This window comes from Neoarius graeffei, chromosome 2 (genome assembly GCF_027579695.1).
Source record: "Neoarius graeffei isolate fNeoGra1 chromosome 2, fNeoGra1.pri, whole genome shotgun sequence".
Lineage (NCBI taxonomy): Eukaryota > Metazoa > Chordata > Actinopteri > Siluriformes > Ariidae > Neoarius > Neoarius graeffei.
In genome coordinates, this window is record NC_083570.1 from 9044159 (window position 1) to 9053632 (window position 9474).

General features: G+C 42.0%; 1 pseudogene; it reads left to right on the top strand.

The window, feature by feature from the left end:
• Positions 1 to 219: 219 nt before the first annotated feature.
• LOC132871836 (cilia- and flagella-associated protein 206-like) lies at positions 220 to 6465 on the top strand (annotated as a pseudogene).
• Positions 6466 to 9474: the final 3009 nt, after the last annotated feature.

Consider the following 9474-nt stretch of genomic DNA (forward strand, 5'->3'; position numbering starts at 1 on the left):
TTTTTTTTTTTTTTTCAGGGTAGTTTTGCTAGAAAGCTTTGGTGGCGGGGGGCAAAGCCCCCCGACCCCCCACCAAGACTCAGTACCCAACCTTGTATTACTATTTACAATTTCGGAATGTTGGCAGCTATGAAATTGGTTTCTCGGACCACCATTTCACCGTAGCACAAGACCTTCCTCTTCTTACGGTACGTCTGTGTGTGTGTTCTAGCCGCACTGCAGAGTGTGTTCCCTCCATCAGAGCTGGCCGCCTTCATGTCTCTGCTCAGGCGTGATAAAGAACAGCAGCTGAATGAGCTCACCATGATCGTCACCGGGATTCGCCTCTTCAACAAGGACAGCGGGAAAGGAGGAGAGAGCATCGAGGACCGTGAGTGCATCTCACCTCGCGTTCTAATTAACGCTCGCCATCGTGATTCATTTTATAACAGCAGCTCTGACAGTCATGCAGATTTACATTAACATGCTCGTTTTGGTACGTTAACATTCAGTTAAATGACGGGATGCTCTACGTAAACCAAATTGAAAATCACTGAACAGTTCTTGAAGGTAAGGAGACATTTATTCAACTTTCGCTCATCTTCAGGACAGAAGAGTTTACGATGATGTTTTTTGACGTTCATTAACCGCAAAGGCAGGAATGTGAGTGAGAACGGGAACTCACTTGTTTCCCACAAGTTCAAAAATGTAAATAGAAATGGATGGAAAGTATGGCGAATTGTTCTGTAAGACATTTATTGATGTAATCGTCAATAAATTGCTGTGGTGTAAGACAGAAGGGAACAGTCAGGGCCTTCTCGGCGTTCAGAGAAGCCTAAACGTATCAGCATTTCAAATGTTATGTTTAATTTCTTTCATAATTTCATTATAATTATTCTCTCTTAATTCTGATTTGGCCTCATTTTCTATCACATTTGCTTCAGAAGTGAAAGGGTTACTGTCCTGAAAACATTAAAATCGAGTTCTCCAATGAGATTTTGTTTGTTGTGTCTAGGCTGAGAACAGTTCAGAGCTGCTCACTCATTGGTTAGGACTTCATTGCTGGGACAGAAGGCCATGGCAGTGTATGTTTATGTAGGAAGTGACAGATGAATCAATTAACCAATCAGATTTTGATTTATAGTTGGAGGGACTAAAAATGTATCACCCTCAGCCTTCTCGAAGGCCAATGCAAGCTTAACTGTGAGTCGGCGCAGCAGTGAAGTCACCTTCCAGCCAGTATAGTGTTCATCAGTAGTGTTAGCGAATGCTAATAAAGCAGTCAAGCCAGTGCTATCTATCGAGAGCTACAGGCTAACAACCGAGAAACTAAGATTTCTGTCTCCAGACTCTTCTTCCACGCTGCACGCTCGCTACAGTATTTTTCACTCAGACTTAAGTGTAATTTACTTTGTTACTTTTAAAATCAACATCGACAGCTACACACAACGGAGCGACCTGGCAGCCTGCCACTAATCCCTTACAAAATCTTTTGCCCTGTTGCTTTTTTGGTGTGTTTGGTTAAGTTTTGGCTGAGCTCAAGTCCCATGTCTAATAGTAGGGGAGAGTGGGGTAAGATGAGCCAGGGGGTAAGATGAGCCACCCCCTGTTTCTAAGAAACAGTAAACAAATGTGACCATGTGACCACATTCAAAGGGGGGCGGGGCCATTTACTTACACTTGTGGAGAGGAGCACCACATGTCAAACTAGGTGAGGGAGATATTTATAAAAATGTGTTTTTGTGCTTTCTAAGTCAATTCCATGTTTGTCCACAGTGAAGATGATTTAGGGAAGACAAAAGTAGAATAATATTTAGACACATTAGGGTTAAGTTAGTGGCTTTCTAAGCTATGATATAAATGCTAATAAAAATAATTTTGATTAGCCTAATCCCCTTTATTAGCATTTTTCTACAAAATGGTGGCCACGGGGTAAGATGAGCCATTAGATATGGGGCAAGTTGAGCCATTGGCTCAACTTACCCCATTGGTGGCTGAGCTTACCCAATATGGATGACACTTAAGTTTTCACATTTACTGGTCATATATGACAACAACAACAACAAATAAACAAATAAATAATATGTTAATATAAATAATGTGTTTAAAAGGTTTTTAATAAATAAAATAATGCCCTCTGTTATTACAGGTGTGCATGATGCCACACTCATACAAAAGAAAAACAGACAGGGCCGCACAATCCCGTGCAGTTTTGGAGAGAGCCGCAGAGGAAGTCAGGAAAGGCAGGCCTATTCGGGCTGTGGCGAGGGATATGCATTTGGACAGGATGACTCTGACTAGGTTCATTGAAAAGATAAAGAATGGAGAGGTAGAGACCAAGTTGGTGAAAGTGCATTACTTCATTGGCCAGATAATCAAATTGGATGTCTTCGAAATAGAGGCAAGATTTCTCAAAAGAAGCCGGTCATGCCATGGCTCTGCAAGAAAGCCAACCTTTGTCTTCAAAGAGAAAGATGAGGCTGTCCTGTCAAGACAGGATATTGTGAAAAAATTGCCCCGCCCCTTTACTGTTGGGGGGACAGCACGGAGGGAGAGGCAAATGGTGTTCCCTTGCAATTTGAATGCTTGGAACATTGAATAATGATGAAATGATTGATGGAATGATTGCTGCATGTTTTAGCAATGTTTTAACCTACTGAAAGAAATAAGATTTTTTGGCACTGCTCTACTGTTTTAGTAATTTCTATAATATAGTATATCTCTCATTCCCTCTCTAACCATCCCTCTTTCTATCTATCTACGCATATCTCTCTCTCTGTCCATCTATCTATCCCTCCCTATCCCATCTCGTTCTATCACCTCTCTCTTCATCTCCACTTCTCTATGCAACGGCCCTATCCCCCACTTGCTTGACTTGACTTGATTCATTGATTGCACTTCAAATAATAAAAGCTGTTTACTTTGTTAACCTAACATGTTTTGTGTTGGCTCAATTTACCCCACACAGTGGCTCATCTTACCCCGTGCATGGGGTAAGTTGAGCCACTTGACATTTTTTTTTCAAGAGGTAATATCACTCTAACCATAAGAGCTTATCAATTATTTTTTGCTCAGATAGTAACAGTACACTTTGAAATTTGGTATGGTGTGTAGACTGGAAGCAAAAATGGCTTTAAAATGTAGTTATGATGAAAAATGTAAAAAGTGGCTCATCTTACCTCGCTCTCCCCTAATAGTTTGCCGCAGGTCTAAGAGGAACTCGGTCAGGTTTATGCATTTTTGTGACACACTGTACATTTATAATTACTGTAGGATTTAATTTAATTATTGTAACAAATGTTCAGAAATCCACACATATTGACAGAATACAGGCTTGTAAGAAACTGTACATGTTTATAGAGCAAGGTTTTTTTGAAGTAATCGTGGTAATGTCTTCTGTGTTACATTGTTGATGTGCAATCCTGGTCGTCGTGGCTCTCTCGTGAAGTGCTGGCCGTCCTGAACGAGGCTCTTCCTGCTGTCAGCACAGATATAGAGCGTGAACTGGAAGGGACGCAACGTTTGGCTTGGCGCTACACCACTCTGCTGGAGAGACGCTCTGAATCCGACACTGACGCCGAGCTAAACAGGGACCTGCTCACACAGGCCCTGTACAATGTACGCCAACATGAAGCCTTCCTCAAAATCATACTGGTGAGTTACAGAGACATCTAAATGTTCAAGCCAACGATTAGAATAAAAGTTATTGGAAAACATTTAAATTTCTGTTACTATTTTATTCTTATTATGGCTAACTTTCGCTAATAATCATTAAGAGTAAAAGTCACGTAACGTAATAAAACGTAGTTCATTTGTCTCCACCAGGCGGATGTGATCACATGTGCAAAGCAAGTGGAGGCTCTTCACACTGACCTCATGTCGAGGATGAAGGTGCTGAAGGCCACAGTTCACGCCAAAACTGCCGTACCAACCTCCCAAGTGTTGCTCTCTTCTACCAACCACAGATTGTTCGTACAGTAAGTGTTCCTTTGCTCTGTCGAAAACTCTTTGCTAGCATCATTTTCAGTCTGATCATTTTAAATCCCTCCCATTAGCCTCATTTCACAGCGTTGGCCAGGCTGTGGGCGGGGCTTCAGGATGAGATGGTCTTGTTGAACATGCTCCGGAGCATGGCGCTCAGCCTGAGGCCGTTCCTCTCGGCTCAGTCGCAACTTCTCGAGAACGTTCAGTTGGATCAGATGCTCCGCGGTGAAACCGTCAAATCTGACGCAGAGAGAGCTGCTGAGAGCTCAGGTACGTTCTGACATCACGAGCTTTTTATTCATTACAGAACAGCATCTTGTTAGTGGGCAGCTTGTTATGTCCAAGAAGTGTAGCGTAAACTCCTCTGGCCTGAAGACATCGGAAAAAACTTGAGCATTACAGCTTTACGTCTTTGAGCGAGCGCATTTCATTTCTACATTATCACTCATCATGTGTAGTGTGTAGTGTAGCACTCATTTTCTCTTTTTCAGAGGAGCGGCTTGATCCAGAGGAGATGAAATCGTCCGAGTGGATTCTGCCCGAGAGCACGGCGAACTTTGAGCAGCTCTTCCTGCAGTACAGGGGTGTGTGGATACACTCTTGTCGAGAAGAACGGCCTCTTGCTCCCAGGTTCATAGCGAAGCTTTTCTTTCTCCAGTTTTACACTCTGGTTTTTTTATAGTCCGAATATTAGAGCGTTCATACGACTAGACAGTGTTTAGACCAAGACGTATTCAGCTCCCCAAAAGAAACAAATTTGTGATGTAAAGTGACACTACAGCATTAAAACACTGAAAGTGAAACATCTCTGGTTGAAGCTCCTCGTTCTTCAGTCATTAATTCGACCTACTTTGTTTGTTTCCATATTTGCTTTTGGTGTTCGACGAAATCTTTTTCAGGGAAGGCCTTCCTTATTTCAGCAAGACTGCTTTCTGCACATATTAAAACTGCATGGCTCTGTAGGAAAAGAGTCCAGGTGCTAAACTGGCCTGCTTCAGTCCAGATCTGTCTCCCATGTAAAACAGTTGGTGCATTATGAAGCGCAAAACACGACAAAGGAGACTCCGAACTCTTGAGCAACTGAAATTGTACGTCAGGCAAGAATGGGACAACGTTTCTCTTTCAAAACTACAGCGGTTGGTCTCCTCAGTTCCCAAACATTGATAGAGTTTCGTTAAAATTAGAGGTGATACACAGTGGTAAACACGCCCTTGTCCCAACTTTTTTGAAATGTGTTGCTGACATCAAATTCAAAATGAGCATAGATTTTTCAAAAAACAATAAAATTTCTCAGTTTCAGCATTTGATATGTTGTCTTTGTACTATTTTCAATGAAATACATGGTTTCCATGATTTCCAAATTGTCATATTTTGTTTTTATTTATGTTTTACACAGTGTCCCAACTTTTTTGGAATTAGGGTTGTAATTAAACCGACTTTAAAATATAATTAATAAAGGACACGCTTTAAGGCAAGACGTCCATATTTCTGAAGCTCAGTCTGCTGCTGTTCCTTTCCAAAGGCAATCCGAACATCGGCATCCTGAAGCACAGGGAGAAATATTACAGCTTCAGCTCCAAGCAGGCTGCGTATCAGTTCGCCTCAAACGCAGACGAGTACATCGAACTGATCGCGGAAAGAGCGAAGAGATCTCCGGAGCTGATCCAGCTGCTCGAGCTTCATCAGCAGTTTGCCAGCGTCACTCCGTACTCTCAGGTATCATGGACGTGTGACTTACTTGCATCTTCTCCTTCACATACTTGACCTACTCGCTGATCTCCACCACAAACTCCATTCCCCATGAACGCTCTTAGCCTACAAATATGGCTGATCCAGCACCTACATACTGATCCAACACAATCAGTTGCGGCGTATGAAGACTCCACACACACTCTGCACATTAAAACTGCTCAACTGCAATCCCATCCTTGTCCATCTCATCTGTGAGCCTGAGAGTGACAGGAAAATAATCAACAACAATGCGGTGAGCCAGTGCAAAGCAGCGTTTCTTAGAAAGTTTGTCTTCACAGATGCAGTCAGGTGAGAAATTGTTGGTGAAACCCATCAGCAAAAGTGAAAGCAGCACACAGACGGACACACACCTGCTGGAGAGCAACATCGTCAGATCTTACGAGTGGAACGAGTGGGAGCTGAGACGGAAAGCCATCAAACTGGTAAGCAGCTCCACCTGAAATACACTGGCATGATTAGATTACGCTCAAGCTGTCCGAAAAGCCCTGAAACAAGTTTAACACGTTATTTTGTTGAATGCACTCCAAGGCGAACCTGCGCCATAAGGTAACCCACTCGACGCAGACTGACCTGAGCCACATGAGGAGACACAACACCACGCAGACGTTCCTTCCAAAAGAAGCCGCCTGCCAGACGAAGAGAGACGGACAGAGTAACGTACCGAGACCTCAAGTCTACCTGGCTGGGCTGAGAGGAGGACCAACCACTCCCATGACCAAACTCGATTTAACTCCAGATGTGCATGAATAGTTAATTTGTTTGTTTGTTAGTTAGACCTAGTATTGAATGTTTGTATTGAATTGTTGCATTCTGGTTTCTGATTGGCCAGAAAATACTGATTAATTTTCTCTGAAAGTTTTGCAGGCGTATATTAATGCACTCATTCGAATTTATGGTTTTCATCATACCAGCTCGTTCCCAGGGATTTCTACGATGGACGCTAGACATAAACCGATTTTAAAAATCATTTAAATGGTGATGTTTTCGTAACTGAAGGGAGATGTTCATTTAGCATTTCTGGAAGGAGTCTCCAGTGTAACAGTCAGAGGTAAAGTTTTGTGACACCTTCAGGACAGAGGAGTTTATGCTTCGCAGTTTCTTGGTTACAACATGATTTTTTTTTTTGTCTTATTAACTTTAAGAGAAGGATAATAGGCAGGCTGGTGAGGGAATGACTGTTAATGTAACTATAAATGGATAAAAAAAACTATGATGTGAAATTTGTAATTGTTGGCAAATTGCTGTGGTAAAAGAGGAATTGTGGGAGATGCTACTTTGGTACCGAATGTCAGTCAAAGCAGCGCGCACACAATTATGAAAATGATCTTATTGGCTCTAATAATATTAAATATTATTATACATACAGGACACTTTTTCAATGGAATAAAAATATGTGTTCTATTCCCTTCTAGTGGGTTTCATTCATTCGGTTTGGTAGCATGCAATATTGTTAGCGTATCGCTTATCCTACGTGTATTACGTCACTCTACCCACTGGAGAATGAGCGTTGAATATGATTTACGATATTGCATGGTTGTCAAGGCAACATGACGTCACACGTCGGAGACGTAAAACTTCCACGTGAGCGAGCGAGCAACTGTGACAATTTGTGAACAAACATAGCTTCTACGATTGCTTTGTTAAATACAGAAGATTTTGAGAGAATTTTGAAAGAGAAAGACACGTTGAACACCCGGAAGGAATGTATAATAATGATAATAATAATAATAACATTGACTGGCTTTTTTTGTGGTCTATCAGATATATTCCATTCAGCTACTCGTCTTTGACTCATTCATTATCATGCTAGCTGAATGGAATATATCTGATATACCACTCAACGCCAGACAATATTATTTAATTATCCTGAGGAATAACACAGCAGACTGTGAGGTTACACAAAAATAATCCACACCAGCATGGATTTACCACTTTACCATCTTTGATTTATTAAAAAGTAGCAGGTGTATAAAATGAGATTGAAGCTTCTGCGCACACACACACACACTGTCACACAGCCACACCCCTTTGACAGTCTGCACTCCTACTCTTTTTAAAGCTCCACCCACTCTGGCTCTGTGATATCGTATCTCACAGTGCAGCAGGACGCTCATTTCAAAGCACACAATTCCGATCTCTACTGTATGTGTCGCTCTCTGGAAAAATGGCTGAGGCCAGTATTTCAGTAGCTCAGGACCAGTTCATGTGTCCAGTGTGTCTGGATCTCCTGAAGGATCCGGTGACTATCTCCTGTGGTCACAGTTTCTGTAAGGCGTGTATTAATGGCTGCTGGGATCAGGAGGATCAGAAGGGTGTCTACAGCTGTCCTCAGTGCAGATACACTTTCACTACAAGGCCTGTCCTACGCAGAAACAACATGCTGGATGAAGTGGTGGAGAAACTGAAGAAGAAGACTGAAGTCTCATCCTGTTTTTGTGAACACAACACCGAGTCAGGTGCATCAGACAAAGAACAGGTGAGAAGGAGAAATGGTTTCAGACTGAATCCTTCGACATTTTGTTTCTAATCCTGCTTTACTCAGGCTATATGGTGTAAAAATGTCATGACTTCTATTGATTATAAATAATAAATATGTTCCATGTATCCTGTAGATGTGAACAGTTTTACAAGCACATACTGAGTACCTTTGACCTCACTCAGAGAGAGAGCCAGGATATGGATGATCTTTAACTTGAATTGCAGTTAATAATCTCCCACCTTCGACCTGTCTTTGAGTGAACACTTTACAGTTAGTAAAGTTAGTATTTAACTCAGGATGTAACATCATTTCATTCATTCTTGTCAGAGTGAGTTAAAGTTAAAGGAGGAGCAGATGAAATCCCAGCAGAGAATCCAGGAGAAGCAGAAGAAGGTGCAGGAGCTGAAACAGGCTGTGAACACTATAAAGGTGAGCAGTGAGCAGAGACAGAGCTGCTCCTAGAAACACACACAACATGGACAACGAGTCATTTACAGTCCCAGTAAGAGAGGGAATGATAGACGAGCTTTAAGTCGTGTGTGTGTGTGTGTGTGTGTGTGTCCCCTAACAGCTCAGTGCACAGACAGCAGTGGAGGACAGTGAGAGGATCTTTACTGAGCTGATCAGCTCCATGGAGAAAAAGCGCTGGGAGGTGACGGAGCTGATCAGAGATCAGGAGAAGGCTGAACTGAGTCGAGCTGAACGACTCCTGGAGCAACTGGAGCAGGAGATTGCTGATCTTCAGAGGAGAGTCACTGAGCTGGAGCAGCTTTCACACACACACACACACGATCACATCCATTTCCTCCAGGTAACACTCATTGTCTGATATCACTTGCACTGTGGTCTGAGAATATTCGTCCATCTCGTACACCGCTCCGTTTCCAGTCTCTCAGTGTCTCTTCTGGACGTGGTGACTCATCCATCATTACTGTCCATCAACATGTTTCATTTGATGGAGTGAGGAATTATCTCTCAGAGATGAAAAAGCAATTCAACAAAATCCCTTCATATGGTGAGAGGAAGTAAAATGTTATAAATCCATGCATATACATAAAAAAAGATTTATTGTACTTATCTGAACTTAACATTGTCGCAGCTACCATCTGAAAGATATTGTACTTATACAGTTCATCAGTCATATTAAGATAATTTATTTTGCCAATATTCATAAATTCAAACATCGTGTCTCCTAAAATCACACTCTGATCATTGTATATTATTCCACCTCCATTTTCTCTCCGTCACAGCAATTTGGATGAATTTACCTTCAGAGCTGA